The 20,823-nt window shown below is 43.7% G+C and overlaps 1 protein-coding gene across 8 annotated transcripts in view; it reads right to left on the reverse strand.

Moving 5' to 3' along the window:
• Window positions 1-20,823, reverse strand: part of ATXN1 (ataxin 1) — a 412,814-nt gene that overhangs the window by 151,936 nt on the left and 240,055 nt on the right. For all 8 annotated transcript variants that reach the window (XR_006966045.1, XM_047101277.1, XM_047101276.1 and 5 more), the window contains one exon: window positions 2,232-2,357. The gene's annotated coding sequence lies outside the window, so the exon portion shown is untranslated. The remainder of the gene's footprint in view (window positions 1-2,231; window positions 2,358-20,823) is intronic.

The following is a 20,823-nucleotide window of genomic DNA, read 5'->3' on the forward strand; positions in this document are numbered from 1 at the left end:
CCAAAAGTGTATTCTCAAGGCCACCTGATTGGGAAGATCATTTCTAGTAAAATGCACTACTACTCTAGGATCCAGATGATTCCTTAATAGTGACAGAAAGTTTAAAAAAATTTGTTTTAATGTTTATTTTTGAGAGAGAGAGAGAAAGAGAGAGACAGAGCATGAGCAGGAGTGGAACAGAGAGAGAAGGAGGCACAGGACCCGAAACAGGCTCCAGGCTCTGAGCCGTCAGCACAGAGCCCGACGTGGGGCTCGAACTCACAGACCGCGAGATCATGACCTGAGCCGAAATCGGACGCTCAACCGACTGAGCAACCCAGTACCCCAACAGTGACAGAAATTTTTACAGTAAGAGAGATTTTTTAGTAAGTATTCAAGTGCCTTACATAACACTGTGCCCCTTACAGGGACCCCAAACGAAGATGTCAACCTATCGATTAACAGGTTATTTGTTGTTGCATATAGATGTACAAAATAAAAGAGTAACATATAGACTTAACAAAATAACAGTTCATGGGGGGTAGTGACTTGCCAAAGGTTTCAGACTTTCTTGACCTGAACCAGAGGACCAGGAATTGAGTTCGGGTCTGTTGATTCTGGGAGCTATATATTTTCACCAGAACCAGCATGATCACATGCACGAAATGCTAACACACTAAAACTCCAGTGTTTTCCACCAGTGACATGTGGCACTGGGAGATTTTAAATTTAATAAGCTTATTTTAACAGGACTATTTAATTCTGAGGAAATACGGGTAAAGCAGCATATTTTAATACAAATTTTCAGAAAACCATGAAATAAAAAAAAAATGCAGTGGAAATTTTATTTTTCAGTGTCAATGCTTTTCCTCCCTGATATACGCACTCCTCCCGCTGCAGTATCTTACTCTTTCAAAATCATTTGTGCAACTGGAAAAATAGAGGTGAAAAAAATGCCTGGAAAAGCTTCCTGACTGAATTATTAAGAAGCTAAAAAGAGGGGCGCCTGGGGGGCTCAGTCAGTTAAGCATCCAGCTTTGGCTTGGGTCATGATCTCACGGTTTGTGAGTTCGAGCCCCACATGGGGCTCTGGGCTGACAGCTCGGAGCCTGGAGCCTGCTTCGGATTCTGGGTCTCCTTCTCTCTGCCCCTCCCTCACTCAGGCTCTGTCTCCCTCTCTCTCTTTCTCAAAAACTAAACATTAAAAAAATTTTTTTGAATAAGCTAAAAACTTATTATATAAAATTACATATGTATACATACACACAAATATATGTATTTATGTATATTTAATATATACACAAATACATGATATATATTAAATATGTATGTATATAAATATGCATGTATGTATTTTACACACACACACACACACACACACACACACACACACACACGCAGAGTCCTGGTCAAAGCTGGTTCTTAGTTTTCTAAAACTTGAAGACAATACATTGACAGCCAATCCCGGGTTTCCTGCAGCTGTATTCTTTCCCCCATTAAAACTTTGTCAACTTCTTTCTTTTCTTTTTTGGACACAATTTAGCAATGAGGTAAAATCTCCAGAAAGCAACACAGCTGGTCCAATTCCTGAGTTTTGTGGCGGATAAGCTCCTTGATATCCATAGTGTGCTATCTCTTCAACTCCTCGATACTAAAGTTCCTCGTGAAAAGCAACCCGCAGCTCATACTTTACTAACCTCCAAATCCTGCCCCTGCACCTTAATACCAACCAGTAAATCAGCCCGTTTTGAATAAGAGAAGCACCCAAAAACCACCGACTGTATTTGCATACCTCAGAGTTTTGAAAGCCAGGAAAAAAAAAATTCATTCCAGAAAAAAACTTCACATAAATAAACATAATTGCTGGGTGGAAATCCCGGTTGCTGATCCTTAGCCCAGATCCTAACCCCCTACCCACCAACCTAAAAGAATCGTAATAGCCCAGTTGAAAGAGTTTGCTCTGAACCTGACACTGTGTAAGTGTACCAGGAGAAAGGGCGTTCCAACAGCGAAAGGAATCACTATATTCGTCTCTTGTACACCAGACGTAGATAATGAGCAGTGCCCCACAGGAGCCGAGAGAAAGACAGGCTCACGGCAAAGAAAGACAGAACCACTCCTCTAAAAAAAGAAATTAATTGGATGATCACTTAGAACTCATGCTAATACCCCTTCATCGCCCTGGCTCAGTGACATCCAATGATTCACAAAACCTTCCAAGGCAAGCCACCGCAGCGCTCTGGTTAACTTACAACATTCACTGTGCACTGTTCACAGGTAGCCCTGGCTTATCCTTCACCATGGAGACTTCCCACAAGACGCTGGAGTGCTCCCGGCTCAGGCGTGTTCTTTCTTCCTTCCAGAGGAGTGAGAAATACCTAGCACGGGAGTAGCAGAAAAGAAGAAAAAGAAAAAGGTAAATGCATCATCCAATCACTCCTTATCTCAACAAAAGAAGTCTCGCGATCAGATCAATTAGACTGACAGCTCACCAGAGACCATTTTCCAGTACCCTTGCCTTCAAAGAGAAATTTAGTATCTTTGCTCCTGACCCAGGAGACACAGCGTGGTCTGGCCAGCCTTCTCCCCCCAGGTCGCTCGCGACCCTCCCTGCCCTGTCCCTACCCGCAACCGCCGCCCCCCCCCCACCACTGCCACCCATAAAGTTGAAGACAATTCTGGGAGACTTCTGATGCAATCCCAGCTGAGATGCAAATTTGCAACACAGCCTCAAAACATGCCAGTTGATTTCACTCTCTGCAAAAGGGAGGGAGCCAGGACCATCACCTTCTGCCGTTTTCATACCTCACTGGGTTGTTGCAAAGATCAGTAGGATCACTCTTGCAAAGTACTCACAGTTCCCGGGAAGAAAGGCACTATGTAAACGCCAAGTATTATTAGTGGTCATAAGCCTGTTACTGAGCTCGGAGCCAGGATTTAAAAGCCAGTTTTGGCCAGGCACCAACAGTCAACTATCCCTGGGGCACCGAAACGTGCAAAAGTCTGCACGGGCCGCTGTGCTACAACTCCCCTTCCATTGAGGGGTCCAGGGAGGCCCAAGGACCGGAAGCAGAGCTGTCGGGAGGCTCAGAGAGAGAGAGAAAGTGCAGGCTGGATCAGAGCCGGAAGCGAAGGGAAGGGGGGAGTGGAAGGTGGGTGACTGAGGCATGTGCAGGCGCATCGTTATTTGGTCCCTGCCACACGGCTCCCTCCGATTGCTGGTTTACAGGGTTTAGTGAGCTGGAGGTTTGCAGGGCTGTGAAATTTTCCACTTGGCTGTCTGCCATTCCCGCCCACCGAGGATAACACTTCCACACATACACAGAAGAGGCACGCTGAGGCCCTGCTGGAGAAGGACTGGAGAATTTTTGTTTGTTTGTTGCTTTTAAAGAAAAGACCTATTCATATCCTGATCCTTAATGTTTTCCACACCTGGACTTCTTGATTTTTTCCCCTCCTTTAGGACAGAGCCAGGAACAGCTTTCGCCGGGCCAATAGTATCACATTATTTTGACTTGCGTATTCTCGAGGAGCGTGCTTGAGGTACAGGGACTTACACGAGTGGTCTCGGGGACGACGAGACACGTAGGACCGAAGCGCTACGCCAGACCCCTGTCTGCTTCCCAGTCATCCACGGGCGGCTGCCACGTTTCCCTCTTAGAGCCAGAAGGGCGCCCCGAGCGAGGGCGGGACCCAGTCCCGGCACCGTGGGGGTAACGCTATTTTTGAGGGCAACGGGTGGTCCTCATCTCAGAAAGAGGCCAAAATGAATGACAGCGAATCAGATTGAGAATCCGTAAAACACTGACAAGTATACCTGAGATGAACTTAAAAAAAAACTGTCCCCCAAAAAGTTAGGACAGAAGGGAGAAAGGAGGTGTCTGCTATTATAATTAACCTGGGCTTTCATAGTGACTGCAGTTTACCAAGTGCTTTCTTCTTCTTCTTCTTCTTCTTCTTCTTCTTCTTCTTCTTCTTCTTCTTCTTCTTTTTAATTGAGTTATAAGCAATGCACCATATTATATTAGTTTCAGGTATACAGCGTGCTTTCTTATTCATTCACTCACCGGACAAGTTTTTCCTTGGTGCTTACTCTACTCACCGACTTCTACGTTCATAATGGTGAACAAAATAGACCGGGACCGTGCCTTTAAGGAGCTCACTGCCTCAAGAGGGACAGACGTGACAGAATGAGTGCTCTCCACTTTTAGTTTATGTGTCGAATCTGAGGATCGGATAGGCATGGAAAAGAAGGCATCAAGGAAAAAGAAACACTGTGATTTGCCATCATAATGGGAGTCCCTCACTTAGGAGGGGCTTAGGAAGGCTTCTCTTACAACACTAACAGAGGTGAGCAGAAGTTTGCCAGGTATAGAAAACAGCCTCTGGGTTGTGTGATCCGACTGGAGCTGCACGACTAATTTCTGGTATTTTATCTTTTTTTGTTTTTTCCTGCCATTTCAACTGGGTCTCCTTTATCAACAAATGAGCAAGAGAACTGCTCTCGATACCTTGAAATAAGAGCCGTGTCTTCTTTCCGACTGCCAGGCCGTCGGAACAACAAACACTAGGAATTTCTGCTGGAGGAGCACAGTTCAGTGCAGGTAGGATACTTGATGTGACAGGAAAGGAACGGCTGGTTTCCTAATGCATCGCACGTCACCCCGTCATCACAGCGAAATAAAAGGAAGCTCTCTGTTAGCACCTGCGTGCCACAGCTGGAGTTAAGAAAGCCCTCCCCCCGAAACAGCTAAAAACGGATCACGTTCCGTGCAAACTTCTGGAAACATTCTCCTAGTGACTTGGAGGAGGTTCCAAACTTGCTGGCTTCTGCTTCCCTATCAAGTGGTTTCTACTAGCTCTCTCTTGGACTCAAACAGCATTTATGCCCACCTTCAAGAGTGCCCTGTGAGGCTTTTCATTTGGTTCTCGGTTTAGTTATCGGTGTATTTACCCAGGTAAGCTCCACGATGCAAAGCAGTAAAAAGCAGCGGAAATGTTGTGTTCATCTGAAGTGTTTTCTTGTTCCCTATCAGCTCCAGTCTGGTACAACTCATTCCTTCCACTAAGGAAAATCAGTTAATTCGCTTTCTTCATCCTGCAAAACTGAGGTATCCTCAGACAGGTTCATTCATGTTCTCCCCATGAATGAAGTGAGTTCGAAAGTGTTCGAAACAAATAGGCCAAACTTCTACTCAAGTCTCGTCCCATTTAAGGCATCCAGGACAAATTGCAATGCCTCCTACAAGTTTCTCATATAACCAACAACTTTAATAATCCTTCAAGTTCAAAGTCTCGAAATAGAAATCCTCACTTTGACTTAGCAGTTTTGACAAACTTTAGCAAACTGGGAAAGAAAAGAGAGACAGCAGGAAAGAGGCCTTCTTGAAACCGAGTGTCCAATAGTCCGCCATCAGACTTGGGAAATTATGCGAGGCTGACAGTTTCATCGTCTGTCCAGAGAAGAAAATGACTCATTGCCAATGTCTCCTTCCCCTGGCTGCCCACACCACTTACAGTCTCTTCCACATTATTTTGACTCAAGGTCCTTTTCAATTCAGCACTCCATTAGACTGTCTTTCTATACTCCGCTGGCTTGACTTAAGTCTTGAAGGCTTAAAAAGTTTATAAACTCCTTGATGAAATAAACCTTGACTTTCTTTTGCAGCCTCCTAACAGTATCTAGTAGGAGAGCCTGAATTTAAACGAAATGATCCATATCCAAAACCTGTTCTACGACTTAACCCTTACTCCAAAGGAATCGCCACTCCATAGCTATAATTTAAGCCTTTCTCACCGGTCTCCGTCCTCCACGGACCCACAAGTGCCTACGCGATCATCCTACCATCCACATGAAAGCCCTCCGTGAACTACAGAACAATTAAGCTGTAACTTCACCTTCTCTCTGTTGTTCTTCCACTCCATTACATTTTGACTCATTAGTGGCTTTTGAACAGTTGCCATACATAGCCTTGCTTCTCATAGCTTCCCAAAGCCACCGTCAAGGAAACCCCAGTGGATTGTGGAGGCGGGGGGTGGAGGCGTGGATGGTCTGAAGCAGTGGCTCTCGAACTTCGACCACCATCAGAAACACCAGGAGGTCGCAGATGCCTGCGACTGCCCGCCCCCCCCCCCCCCAATTTCTGACTCATTAGACCCAGAGTGGGGCCAGAGAATGTGCATTTCCAACAAGTTCCCAAGTGATGATGGTGCTGCTGGGCCGCGGACCACACTTTGAGAACCACTGCTCTAAAGGTAAGCCTTTTGGTCAATGACATGGGCAGACAGAGGCGAAGAATCTTTTGGGTGCATTTAATCACTGTAAGATGGCCGTATTGGAAAGAATCATACCTGTCTTATTCTAGAGAGACGGCAATCGGCCCCAAAACCAAAAAGGCCCACGTACCTCATAATCTGGGGAACGTTTTTGTTGCTTCAGTCTTGGACTGTTAGCCCGCTGTCTTCCCGCCGGCTCCAGGTTCCGTTAGGGCCAATTCTGTCATTCATGTCTCCACCGGTCTCTTCCCTCTCTACCAGAAACTTCTTGGCCTAGACATACCCAGCCACTGCTATCCCTAGGAGACCTTCCAACAGTCTCCGCTATGTTCCCAAATAGCTGTTGTCTCTCTCCTGTTCACTGATGAACATGTTCAAGTGTGGTATAAATTCATGTCAGTATTTCACCAGGTACAGCTTAACCTGTCTCCTAAAAGCAGGGGCCTTTTCCTAACAGACTTTCTTCTAGTATTTGGTACAGCTCATCCATAGTTCTTGGAGTTTTCTTTTACTTTTACTGAGCAGACTGGCGGTTTTGCCTGAACAGCATCTTTCTGGAACAATTCCCCCATTCTTTTGTCATCCGAACCAGGGTGACCTCGTGCCTTGGGTGCCGGAGGGGCACGTGACCCATTTCTGGAAGATCAGAACACGTATCCCTCTCACCATGATGGCTGATTTTAGGAATAGGCAATCAGAGCCAACCAGAGGCCTCTCCTCAGACTGGCTGGAATGTGAAAGTATGTACTCCCAAAAGCTTGTGAGGAAAGCCCTTTTGAGAACGAGGCTCTGTGATAGGGAACAAGGCTGAACGACACAAAGTGTGAGTCCTGACAACACTGGGGTCCCTTCAATCCAGCCATGCCAAAAGTTCGATCTACCCCCAGACATTTTCGTTTTGTTGTGGCCCCTAGATGGCCCTCTGCCCTAGTGGACACACACCTTCTCCCAGTTATTCGATCAAGCGCTAACCCAGGTGCTGCCATTTTGCAGCTAACATTAAGGTCTCAGATCCGTCAACCTTGAAAGAGAAAGACTATCCTTGCTGGGCCTGACCTAATCAGGTGAGCCCTTCCAGGGGACAGGCTCTTCCAAGAATGAGATTCAAAATGAGAGGACATACGGGGAGAGGGGGCAGCACCCCATGGCAAGTTTCTGGAGATGGACACCAGGTGCTGAGAGTGGCACCCAGCCTATAGCCAGCACTAGAAAGGGGGCCTCAGTCCTATGACCACAAGGAAATAAGCTCTGCTAATAATCACGCGAGCTTGAAGAAGGACGTTGAGCCCCACATGAGAATGCAGGCCAACCAACACCTTGAATTCAGCTTTACGAAACCCTGTGTAGAGCATGCAGCTAAGCGCTGGTATCTGCCGAAGCCACAATCACATGGGTGTGGTTTTAAGCTACTAAGTTATGTTAATTTTTTAGGCAGCAATAGAAAATGAATACATACATGATACAATAATTTTTTTTTTTTTTTTTTTTTGCTTAAATTGCTTCGAGTTTTATTTTATCTATTGGGCTCTTGCAACCAAAATATCCCAGGACTCTTTTTTAAGTTTTTAAGTTTTATTAATTATTTTCGAAAGAGAGAGAAACAGAGTGCAAGTGGGGGAGGGGCAGAGACAGGGGGAGACACAGAATCCGAAGCAGGCTCTGGGCTCTGAGCTGTCAGCATAGAGCCGGACGCGGGGCTCGAACTCACAGACCTGGAGATCATGACCTGAGCCGAAGTCAGATGCTTAACCCACTGAGCCACCCAGGCGCCCCGAAAATATCCTAGGACTCTTGATTCTTCTAAGATGGAACTAATCTGGTGTTCCTCACGTTCTCCTGCTCCTCCTTCTTGGCTTTTGTCCCTTCTTGTTATTCCTTCTAACCCTAAGGTATGCATTTCCCAAGGTTACATGCTCAGCCCTCTTTTCTTTCTGTGATAATTTCCATTTATTGCATATAGTTCTTAAATCCGTATCCTTGGCCCTGGCAGCCCCCCACCCCCACCCCCACCCCACAGGTGCTGGATACACGCAGTAGAAATAAATGATGTCTGTTTCAAAACTTCCCATTTCCCCACCTCAAACCAACCCTCCTCTTTTATTTCTGACTCTTGGTAAAGGGCATCATTGTCTTCTCTTCCTTCCTCTGTCTATAGGTTGTCAAGTCTTACCAAGACTGCACCCCATCCCCACACTGCCATGCCGACTCAGACTCGACTCTTTTTGCCTTCAGTCTTTTCCCTCTGAGTCATCGCCATTGGGTCACACTTCTGAAATCGTCCACAATCTGACGGTAAGACCCTCACAGTTTGGTCCCAGCATGTCTCCTGGCTTCATTTCCGGTCTTCCCCCTGGTGCACACTGTCCCGGCCAGACTGTGCTGTTCCTTCATCTCCGAGAGCCCACATTTCTACTCCACAGGTCATAATTCAAGCCACACCTACACAGACCTACTCTAGTCCTACCCCTCCTCGCTCCTGCCATTTTGCAACTTTCTCAATCGGAAGTACAGCAGCACCACCCTTAGGCACAATTTTGCTTTCTTGCACAGTTCGAGTTCCCCACAGTCCATCTGGGAGCAGATGATCTTTCTTCCGATGTAAAGCCAGAAGGTCAGCAGTAGCCTAAAGGCCGCGTCATGGCACCTACGTCACTTGCCTCACTGCATCTCATCACAGAGACATTTTATCATCTCACGTCATCACAGGAAGGGTGAGTACAGGACACGGAGATATTTTGAGAGACAGAGACCGCGTGCACATAACTTTTATTACAGCATATTAGAATTATTCTACTTTGTTATTAGCTACTGTTATTAATTTCTTACTGTGCCTGATTTATAAATGAAACTTTATCATAATTATGTACATATAGGAAAAACCAGTATATACAGGGTTCAGTACTGTCCATGGATTTGGGCATTCACTGGGGGTGTTGGAGTATATACCCTGTGGGTAACAGGCCACTACTGTGCTTTTTTGAAAATGTGAACTCCAGTAGGTTTTTTTATCCTTTTTCCTTAGCATACTAATAATTGTATTCCTTATGCTAAGACAGGTACCACTTCCCTAGGCAAACTGCACCAAACTCTACGTAGGCAGGGTTTATAACCTGCCTCTCTGTAAGCCTCATGGTGCTTTTACCTCATGGTGCTAAACACTTGAGGGGCGCCTGGGTGGCGCAGTCGGTTAAGCGTCCGACTTCAGCCAGGTCACGATCTCGCGGTCCGTGAGTTCGAGCCCCGCGTCGGGCTCTGGGCTATGGCTCGGAGCCTGGAGCCTGTTTCCGATTCTGTGTCTCCCTCTCTCTCTGCCCCTCCCCCGTTCATGCTCTGTCTCTCTCTGTCCCAAAAATAAATAAACGCTGAAAAAAAAATAAATTAATTAATTAAAAAAAACCAAAAAACAAAAAAAAACCCAAATGCTAAACACTTGATAAATGCTTGTTGGCTAACTGGCTGAGAATGTGGCATTTTACTTTCACTCTGACATGTCCTCAAGTCTCTTTACTCCGCGGTTCCCAAATAGGAGAGCTCCCTTTCTGGTGACTTGGGAGAAACATCATTACGTAAGCCTCTATGGAAACTGCTCCATCAATGAAATGTTCTGTTAAGAGCCTCTTTTTCCAACTCAGGACTAAAGCTGGCTCTTTGTATTTTCTTTCTGAGGAAGAAAGAGAAGCCACCGGGGCTGCTGGAAGTCGCTTCCTTGGGATGAGCGTGCACAGCCCAGCGGGTCCGGAGTCTCTGTCTCCACTCTCAAAGGAGCATAAGCGTCAGTCATGAAGGGCCGACAGCTTCTCTTTCCCTGAAAGGCAATGTCAGTGCAGAACTTTCCGGAGAGTAGAGGTACCCAGCCAGATTTCAGGAAAAGCTGCAGGGAGGTGTAGGGTGGGATGTGGCCCAAACCAAAGGTATTCTGTTGAATCTGACTGATTCCTTGTATCATGGGATTCCTATTCAATCAATGTTTGATGATTTGATGATTTGTCCATTATAAATTCTTTTTCCATACTGGTAATCCTTGGATATCTAGCATGCCTTTGGGATATTAACTGGTTTGTGTTTAGGCAATAAAAACTAAGATTAGTATGTGCCTAAAGAACACACAAAATCAGAGAGATAAATACGCTGAGAAAAATCCTACGATCAAACTTAAAAAATCATAATTCGTGTTGGTCATGCCACTGTGTCCTACTGCAGCAGAGCTTATCACACAAACTAAAGCTTTACCCGCACACATTCAGACTCGGCAGGTGTCTATATTTGTATGCAGGTTACATCTCCTAACGGGTACAGAGCAAAGTTTGCTAGGAAATATAATTATGCATCCAGAGAAAAGTACGTCTGCATAGAAAAAAAAATAAAATGAAAATACATATGAGAAATACCTAATCTGCACTGAAGAGCTGTCGATAAACGACATCTCTAGGAAATTGTAATTTTCAAGACCAAGATGGCTCTTGCTCCTAATCGACAATTTCTTCCCAGCCCTGTTTGTTTAAAACCTTGCTCATGAGGGGTTGCTGGAGCCCAGCAGAAGGCACTTGGCCCGGGACACAAAGGAATCTTGCTCAAGAAGCCCGGACACCACACTGAGGCTACACACTCTCTGGGTTACAAGTCTGTTTCACACCACCATGAGTCATCACACGGCTTCTCCCTGAAGGAGTTTTATTCATGCCTGCTTGAGAAGGGCAGTGTTTAGTTTGGGTGTTGCAGAAGGGCTCAGTAAAAATGGGGAAGGTGGGGACAAAGCCGGTGCTTCATGTGTCGATCATTTACAAGGCCGCTACAAATTATGAGCAGTTATGGGCCATCTGCAGCCTTTGTGAGGAGTGCTCTGACTTTCAATGTCTGCCCTTCTCGCTCTAGGACAAAATTTAGTAAATGAGAACAAGATTTAGAACAAAATGAGTAAAAATTCTAAGAAAGAGATTTAAATATTTCTCTCTTGTTCTCTTTTTGACATAATATGAAGAGGTATATGATGACATCTACAAGCATTTTATTTGGTCTGACTTCACAAGATACCAAATGATGGGTCAAAGTAAAAAGACGAGACAGAATCCACATATCCCTCCACCTCCGTACTTTTGAACAGACACACATAGTAATGGAACTCACCAAAGGTATTAAAAACTAGAACTCTGGAAGCATCCTATCAAAGCCACAACTTCCTTTTGATTTAAGGAAATACTACTACGTAAATGCATGGCTAACAACCAGGACCTCAAATCATGCTTTAGAGGTTCTAGTATGGTGGGGTGCCTGGGTGGCTCAGTCAGTTAAGCATCTGACTCCTGATTTCAGCTCAGGTCGTGATCTCACAGTCGCAGGATCAAGCCCCCCATTGGGCTCTGTGCTGCTTAAGATCCTCTCTCCTTCTCTCTCTGCCGCTCTTCCCCGCTCTCTCTCTCTTAAAATAAATAACTAAACATTAAAAAAGAGAAATTCTAGTATGGTTACATGATTAAAAGCTATTCAAAGACTTTTTAAAAACAGAATTATTTTTCCCAAACTCCAAATCAGCAACCCAACTTTTGCATCGTGTTTGGATGAGAGAACTTTCCGTAATTATATTAAGTGAACCTCATTTGTCTCCTTTTTGGTCTGTCTCATTGAATTGATAAAGCCAACAAATATAATGACCCTATATTTTAGTCTCTTTTCTCCTACTATTCCAGGTAGCTCTCTCCTTGTTTAAATATTACAACCTTCTGATGCAATCAGAACAAAAGGACTGCAAGACAAAAGTGTTATTGAGAACTTCTCTCCTTCTGGAGGAGGCTTACTAAAACTATTCTAGCTTAAAACTGAGATTTCAACGGTCTCAGCTGTAAACAGCAAGGAACAGAAATGCCACTTGGCATTAAATCTAGGGATTACCTGTTGAAACACCAAAGGCAGGTATACTTTGATGTGGGTTATTTGGTGCCGGGGAAGTACCAAGAAATACAATTATTCTTTTGCTGTGAATCTGGAAGTGAAGGCTCGATGCCGTATTTGAAGCACAGATCCATTGTGTGTTGGTGGTGGGGAACACGGAGTGGGGGGCAGGGGCGGCTTAAGAGCAAGTTCAAGGACACATGCCTGCCAGAGCCCGATCACAAGTAATGCTGTATAAAGAAATCCCTCCTATTCCACTTGCTACATTGTGTTAAGCCCAAAGAAAGGGAAATCCCAGCTACTATTTTCTGAGCAAAGGACCCCAGCAAGACACAGCCACGAATTGCCTGCAGGGTCCTGAAAGTCCGTCAAAACACCTGATGATCAGGTTTCATCAGAAATCCCAAGGAGTTTCTTGACATACTGAACACCCTAAAAGTTTTCTGCATCTCTTTAAAAATAAATATTAAAAACTCCAGAGACTTATACCAACATGTTTGTCACACGGCCCGAGAACACACATTCTCAGGGAACAGCACCCCGCTCCCCCCCCCCCCACCGACTCATTTCTATCAGAAAAAAGAACAAGAGGTTTTCTCCCCTCCTCCTTCATTCTCCGGGTTTAGGGGTTTATCCTCAGATCATGGCTCAGGGGATTCTCATACTTAACAACTCCCAATATATCAAAAGAGGAGAAAAATCTCTCGCTCCTTAATTGTTTTGTCGAATAAGCTCTCAAAAGTTCATTTTTGTTACCTTTTTTCAGGCAAAATAAGAGGCCTTTTACCAAAATTCTATTGCTAAAACAATGGAATTCTCCTGGGAATGACTTCGTTATGGAAATGAAGTGACAGCTTCTTTTATCTAGCCAGGCAGAAAGTCTGCATTTATAAAAGGCATTCAGAGCTCTCAAGTGCTGTGTGTGGGCGGGCATAAAATGCTATTTTTAATTCAGATTGCAGCATCCCTCCTATACAGGTCTTTCAAATAATCATAATCATAATAATACTGATCTACGAAGAAAAAAAAAAAAAGATTCCCATTTCTGCTGACCCCGGCAGAAAAAGAGAGAAAAGAAAAAAGAAAAGAGAAAGAGAAAGAAACAAATTAGGAGAATGATGAATATAGCTTCCTTCCACCGTGGACCCCTCAGTAGGCTCAGAGATCAATCTCTAAAGCTATCAGACCTGACTATCTATTATCCAGAATTAAAAGCACTTAAGCTCTGTGAGTAACAGCATTACATCTCACACAAATTTACATTTTTGTACGTGTGACTTTCACTGTGAGTTTACAGGAATCACCTGTGCCTGCCGGGAAATGCCACGTGACTTCTTCCATCTGTTCTCAAGAGTGAACAGTCCTTGGTGAGGCGGTGACGGATGAGTCCAGCTACGCGGCAGGGCCACAGTGGAAACCTGACTTCTAATTCCAAACACTGGAAGGTCCATTGGAGGGAAAAACGTATAGGACCAGAGTGGAATCACAAGGATAATGCATGGAACAAGGCCCCTGGTAATGGCTAAGTGACTGACTTAAGACCCACACCAGCAGGATTAGAGATTACTGCACAGAGGCGGTTAGAGAGAGATTTTGCAATTGAAGTGAAATTCACATACCATGATTCATTTTTAAAGTGTACAAGAAAGTGGTTTTTGCCGTTATCTCATTCCAGAAGATTTTCATCATCTCAAAAAGAAACTTCATTTCCACCTCCTCTCCGCTCATGACAACTGCTAATCTACTTTCTGTTCTCTGGATCTGCCTACCCTGGATGTTGCATATAAATGGTATCATAAAATATACGACTTCTTGTTGACTGGCTTCTTTCACTTAGCATAATGTTTTCAGGATCCTTCGTGTTGAAGCACCTACCAGTACTGCATTCCCTTCCTGGCTACAGACTGGCTACACTCCAGCGTATATACAGACCATATTTTGTGTATCCATTAATCAGCTAATGGACATCCGGGTTATTTCTACTCTGGGGCTATTATAAAGAATGCTACGATGAACAATCGTATACATATTTTTGTTTGAATGCTTGTTTTCAATTCTCTTGGGTGTCCACCTCGCAGGGGAATTGCTGGGTCGTATGGTATTCTATGTTTAACATTGTGAGGGGCTGCCATACTTTTTTCCACGGTGGCTGCCCCATTTTACAGAAATGTATGAAGTTTCCAATCTCTTCTCTTTGGCAACACTTGTTATTCTCCTGATATTTTTCATTATGGCTAACCTAATGGGTATGGAGTGGGATCTCACTGTGGTTTGGACTGCACTTTCATAACCACTAATGATGTGGAACGTCTTACCAATGTGTTTGTTGGCCATTTGCAGATCTTCTTTGGAGGAGGGTCTTTCCGCGCCCTTTGTCCATTTAAAAATTGGGTTGTTTGTCTTTTTGTTGTTCAGTTCTAAGAGTTCTTTATATATTCTGGAGACCAGACTCTTATCAGATACATGATTTGCAAATATTTTTCTCCCATTCTGTGGGCTGTCTTTTGACTTTCTTGATAATGTCTTTTGAGTCACAAAAGCTTTTGATTTTGATGGAGTCCCATTTATCTGTTTTGTTGCTGTTGTTGCTTTAGACTTCAGTGTAATATCTAAGAATCCATTGCCAAACCCACAGTCATGAAGATCCACTCCTTTGTTTTCTTCTAAGAGTTTGATAGCTTAGTTCTTACACTTAGGCTGTTGGTCCATCATAATTAATCTTTTGTTTATGGTATGAAGGAGCCAACTTCACTTAAAAATTTTTTCTTTAATGTTTATTTTTGAGAGAGAAAGAGAGAGACAGAGTGTGAGCAGGGGAAGGGCAGAGAAAGAGGGAGACTCAGAATCTGAAGCAGGCTCCAGGCTCTGAGCTGTCAGCACAGAGCCCAATGTGGGGCTTGAACTCACGAACCACGAGTTCATGACTTGAGCCAAAGTCGGACGCTTATCTGACTGAACCACCCACTACCCCTAACTTCATTTTTCTTTATGTGTCTCATATGTCCCTTCCCATTGTCCCGGCACCATTTGTTGAAAAGAGGTCAAAGAGGTATTGAGTATGGAATTATTTTAGTCTGTTCTCTTTTAAAAAGGCTTGTTTGTTGTTGAAAAACAATTCTGCAAATTAACTTAACTGACTTTTTGGTGACAATGAATACATCCCAATACATTTTGAAGATGTAACAAATTTTCAAGAGTCCTGACCCACCAGGACCACAATCCTGAACTTTCAGGGAAGTCAACCGGCTCTTGGGTGGTACTTTTGCAGGGACTAACTTCCAAAAGCAGCAAGTAGCTTGAAATCACTTGGTTTTCTATTATTTTGGTTCGTTTGTTTCTGTGTCTATTCCCCTCTAGTGAGCTGCTTCTGTCCTTAGATTATCTAGACGCCTCTGTTCTCTTTCCCACCCCAATACCAATTAAATTGGTTCTTTGGAGAGAACGTAATAACTCTAATTTATAGTAAGTCACTTCTAGTATGATGTACAAGTCCCTGTTTTAAGCAAAAAGAACTAAAGTTTAGAATTCCAGGTATCATCCATTCAACCACTGGAAGAACGAGAGACTCAAATCCCCTTAAAGCATCGTTTCTCAAACTTGGCTGCACCGTGTGATCGCCTGGGGAGCTTTATAAACCCTGATGCCTGGGATCCACCTGCAGACACCCTCACTTAATTGGTCTGGGGTGCCGCCCAGGCAATGGGATTCTTTTTTTTAAAAGATAATTTATTGTGAAATTTGTTTCCATACAACACCCAGTGCTCATCCCAACAAGTGCCCTCCTTCCTGCCCATCACCCACTTTCCCCTCTTCCCCACCCCCCATCTACCCTTAGTTTGTTCTTAGTCCTTAAGAGTCTCTTATGGTTTGCCTCCGTCCCTCTCTGTAACTTTTTCCCCCCTTCCTCTCCCCCATGGTCTTCTGTTAAGTTTCTCAAGATCCACATATGAGTGAAAACATATGGTATCTGTCTTTCTCTGCCTGGTTTATTTCACTTAGCATAATACCCTCCAGTTCCATCCACGTTGCTGCAAATGGCCAGATTTCATTCTTTCTCATTTACAAGTAGTATCCCATTGTATATATAAACCACATCTTCTTTATCCATTCATCAGTTGATGGACATTTAGGCTCTTTTCATAATTTGGCTATTGTTGAAAAAACTGATCCCATTCACGACTACACCCAGAACCATAAAATACCTAGGAATAAATTTAACCAAAGATGTAAAAGATCTGTATGCTGAACACTATAGAAAGCTTATGAAGGAAATTGAAGAAGATACAAAGAAATGGAAAAACATTCCATGCTCATGGATTGGAAGAATATTGTTAAAATGTCAACACGACCCAAAGCAATCTACACATTCAATGCAATCCCAATCAAAATTGCACCGGCGTTCTTCTCGAAACTAGAACAAACGACCCTAAAATTTGTAGGAAAGCACAAAAGACGCTGAACAGCCAGGCAATGGGATTCTAATGTGCAGCCAAAGCAGAGAGCCAGCGCCCTAAAGTCAGTCACCAAAAATGGCTACTTACTCCCTCCTCCCCCCCCCCAACCGCCGACTTCGAAGCCAGCCCCTCGTGCCACCTTGCACCACCTACAATGCGTTAGGGACGTACATTCTTCCTTTTTTCTTTTTTTTAAGTTTTATATTCTCAGATCAGAACTAACAAAACTGAATTTCCTCCATTAGTTCTCATTTAATCTTCCCCCAAACCCTGTTTGTTACGATTCCCCATGACCAAAGACAAAGCAAACTCTGAGAGATTAAGCAACAGCCCGGCCATGAAACTTGCAAGTGGCAGACAAATGAATTTCAATGCAATCTTCTCAACCCCAAAGTCTGTGTCATTTAAGCCCTCCCAGTAATTTGAAAAGGGCCAAGTGTTATGGGCATGGTCGTATAAATTGGTACCAAGATCCACAAAGGGAGCGGCAATTTCGTATCTTCCATCCAGCACTCATCTTCCGGGATGGGGCTGGGGGCTGTATCCTCACTCAAGAGTATGGTGGGCACTGCCCCTGATATTTACTGTTCTTTCTATGTGCCATGGGTGTGTGCCACAGGTGTGTGTGTGTGTGTGTGTGTGTGTGTGTGTGTGTGTGTCCATACAAGGGAAGTAGGCCTCAGGGGGTATATCTGAATTCAGGAAGCTACAACATGATTCCAAAAATGCACCCGGGGTGGGTTTTCAGAGACAGTCGGGAAGCAATAATTCTTTCCAGTATCTGGTAAGATTGGCAACGGGCAATGAAATGCCTTTATTATGGCACCAAAATAACAAACACTGAGGGGACTAACACTTCATTCATTTGCGCATTTAATCTGGTGCCTACATATGATGACAAAACTCCCATCGGCTGAAAACAGCAAGGCCGAAGGACATGAGGCACAAAGCTTCAATCCTCAAATATTCAGGTTCTTGAAGTGGCGAGGGTACAACTTCAACCTGATACCATCTTTCCTGCTGAAGTCCGGGACACAATAACGAACCTCTGCACGATAGCAGAATCAAGTTGGAATTGTCAAAATACATCGGGAATGGTGGTAAAGGCTTGAAGAGGAGTTTCAAGTCACTTTTCCTTTCTCTATCATGTGCACTCAAATGTGTGGATCTGGGCATGAATGCTTGTGTGCACATACGTAAGAGTGCATGTGTGTGTGCACAGGCACACACACACACACACAACAGGCATGAAGGAAAAACACATTTCAGTCCTGTCATTTTTCATAGGCCTAATGTACTTATCCTGAAGAAAAGAGGTGGTGGATGACAAGGCTATTATTCTCTGCCTGCGCACGACAGAGGAAGCTGGGAGAATTTCCGCACAATAGATTCAGATGCTAGAAGGCAATAAGGATTTGCTGGAGGTTTTCTTGTTTTCTGATTATTATTATTATTTTTTTAATGTTGATTTATTTTTGCAAGCGAGAGACAGAGTGTGAGCGGGGGAGGGGCCGAGAGAGAGGGAGACACGGAATCCCAAGTGGGCTCCAGGATCCGAGCTGTCAGCACGGAGCCCAACATGGGGCTCGAACCCATGAGCCGCGAGATCATGACCTGAGCCAAAGTCGGACGCCTAACCGCCTGAGCCACCCAGGCGCCCCTGCTGAAGGTTTCCTTAGACCAGTCTCAGAAGTTCCTTAGATGAGAAAAGTTTTCACAAGTGGGAGCTGTACCTGCTCATCTCCTAATTGTGGTGAATCTGTCAACGTTCTTTCCAGTATATCAAGACTTGACTCTTCAAAATCATTCTCTGTGTGCTCTGAATTGCTGTACTTATAAGCTAACTACTTCTCAAAGTGCTGTTTAAAAACTGACATCTTCCACCACATTTCAGGCTAAGAATGTATCTAAATTTGCCAAGTCTCATTGGTTCTTCTGAGAGAGCTACTTTAAAAAATATACTTGACAGCCAATCTCTTAAAAATGATTTGTGCAGAAATCGTGTTCAAATTACTTTATGCCAAGACATTTAAGAGAGAATGTGGTTTTCTTTGTAATAGGCTAAAAATAATCATATCCTTTATCTTCAACTGAACATGTACATATGTTGTATAAGCTGTTGCATTTAAACAAATTGAAAACAGTAGGATTCTGGCTATAGTCCATAAAGAAACAAAACTTGCCCAGAATATCATTTCAAGCATTAAAAAAAAATACAATTAAGTGTTATTTTCTACAAAGTTCAATCCTACATACAGAATCAGAGTTGTCAACCAGGTCTGAGGCAGCAAATGATAAAAGTTAGTATCTCAACAACACACTGGAAATTGAGAAAAAAGTAACCAGGGCAGTCCAATTTTTACATAAGGAAAAAGAGAATAAGAGGAACGTTCGTTTATATTTCTACAAATTCCTTTTGAGTTAGTGGGCAACATACTATTTAAATTGACCCCATGGCAACAGTACCTAAATCATCTCCCTAAAATAATTCGCCCTGAACATTTCACTGAACGTGCATCATGTGCAAAGGGCCACTAGGTGAGGTGCATGGTTCAGAAATGGATAAAACATACCCATCGCTTTGAATACAGGATATTGACTTTTAAAACAAGAAAACTACTTGCAACCAATTCTAAGAAGTTCTGGTAAATTTTCATCACCAACGGCAATTTTTTCCAAATGTACGATTTGCTTTGTGTTTTTAGCCAGAATCCTGTCTTCAAACGAAATCCTGCATAGAAATCCACCATGCAGTTGAAAATCCACATATAATTTTAATTCCCTGCAGACTTAAGTACTAACAGCTTAGTGCTGACTGGAAACCTTACCAAAAGAGTCAATTGACACATGTTTTGTGTGCTGTATTTACTATATACTGTATTCTCTTATTTGTTTTAATGTTTATTTATTTTTGAGAGACAGAGTGTAAACAGGAGACGGGCAAAGAGAGGGAGACACAGAATCCAAAGCAGGCTCCAGTCTCAGAGCTGTGAGCACAGAGCCCAATGCAGGGCTCGAACCCACAAACAGTGAGATCATAACCTGAGCCAGAGTCGGACGCTTAAACGACTGAACCACCCAGGTGCCCCTATATACTGTATTCTTACAATAAAGTAATATAGAGGAAAGAAAATGTTATTAAGAAAATCACAAAGAAAAGAAAATACATTTACAGTGCTGTGCTGTAAAAAAAATCCATAAGTGGACCCACAGTTTCAACCTGTGTTTTTCAAAGATCAACTGTATATAAACCAAATAAAATTGAGGCTATTCATGTTGACCTACTGGTTCCTCCACCTCTCCACCCGTCACAACCAAGGACTTCGGAAGGCAGACCCCTGGGGGTTTGGGGGCTTTGAGGAATCCTTAGGCCACTCGAGAATGTGATCTGACCTCCAACGATCTGAGGAGTCCACACTCCTTAAACATGGTGTACGGGACCTTCTATGCTTTGCTCCTTTATTTCGCAGCCTTACGAGCTCATCACCCCACCAGTCACATGATGCATCATGAGTGATGGAGTACCAACTGTTCACTGCACACACTGTGTCCCGTGTTGTTTGTTTCCCATGTTTTGTCCATGTTATGCCTCAGCAAGCGATCCCGTTAGGTCTCTCATCTACGTGGGAAGTACCAAGACACCCCACTGCTCCGCACAGTTAGACACCATCTTAACTCTGGATATGCATTCAGTTTTGCCCATGAAAATATATGTAAATATAAATATAAAGAGTATATTGTATTTATAGTTGTACTCCAGCTTTTAGCTCAGGTCTTGGTGTATAATAGGGGCATAATAAATGTTGAGTGAATGAATAAAGATGGATAGATGGGTGGATGGATGGATGGATGGATGGATGAACAGATGGATAGATGGATGGATGGATGGATGGATGGATGGATGAATAGATGGATAGATGGATGGACAGATGGATGGATGCATGGATGGATGGATGGATGAACAGATGGATAGATGGATGGATAAATGGATGGATGGATGGATGGATGGATGAATAGGTGTATAGATGGATGGATAGATGGATGGATGGATGGATGAATGGATGGATAGATGGATGGATGGATGGATGGATGGACAGATAGATGGATGGATGGATAGATGGATGGATGGATGGATGGATGGACAGATAGAAGGATGGACGGATAGATGAACAGATGGATGGATAGATGACATGGCTTGCTGCATTTTAATCAAACTGGTGGAAAACAT

The sequence above is a fragment of the Lynx rufus genome, unplaced genomic scaffold (genome assembly GCF_022079265.1).
Source record: "Lynx rufus isolate CCGP_SWC_20201006 ecotype Redwood Valley unplaced genomic scaffold, mLynRuf1.p SCAF_6, whole genome shotgun sequence".
Classification (NCBI taxonomy): domain Eukaryota; kingdom Metazoa; phylum Chordata; class Mammalia; order Carnivora; family Felidae; genus Lynx; species Lynx rufus.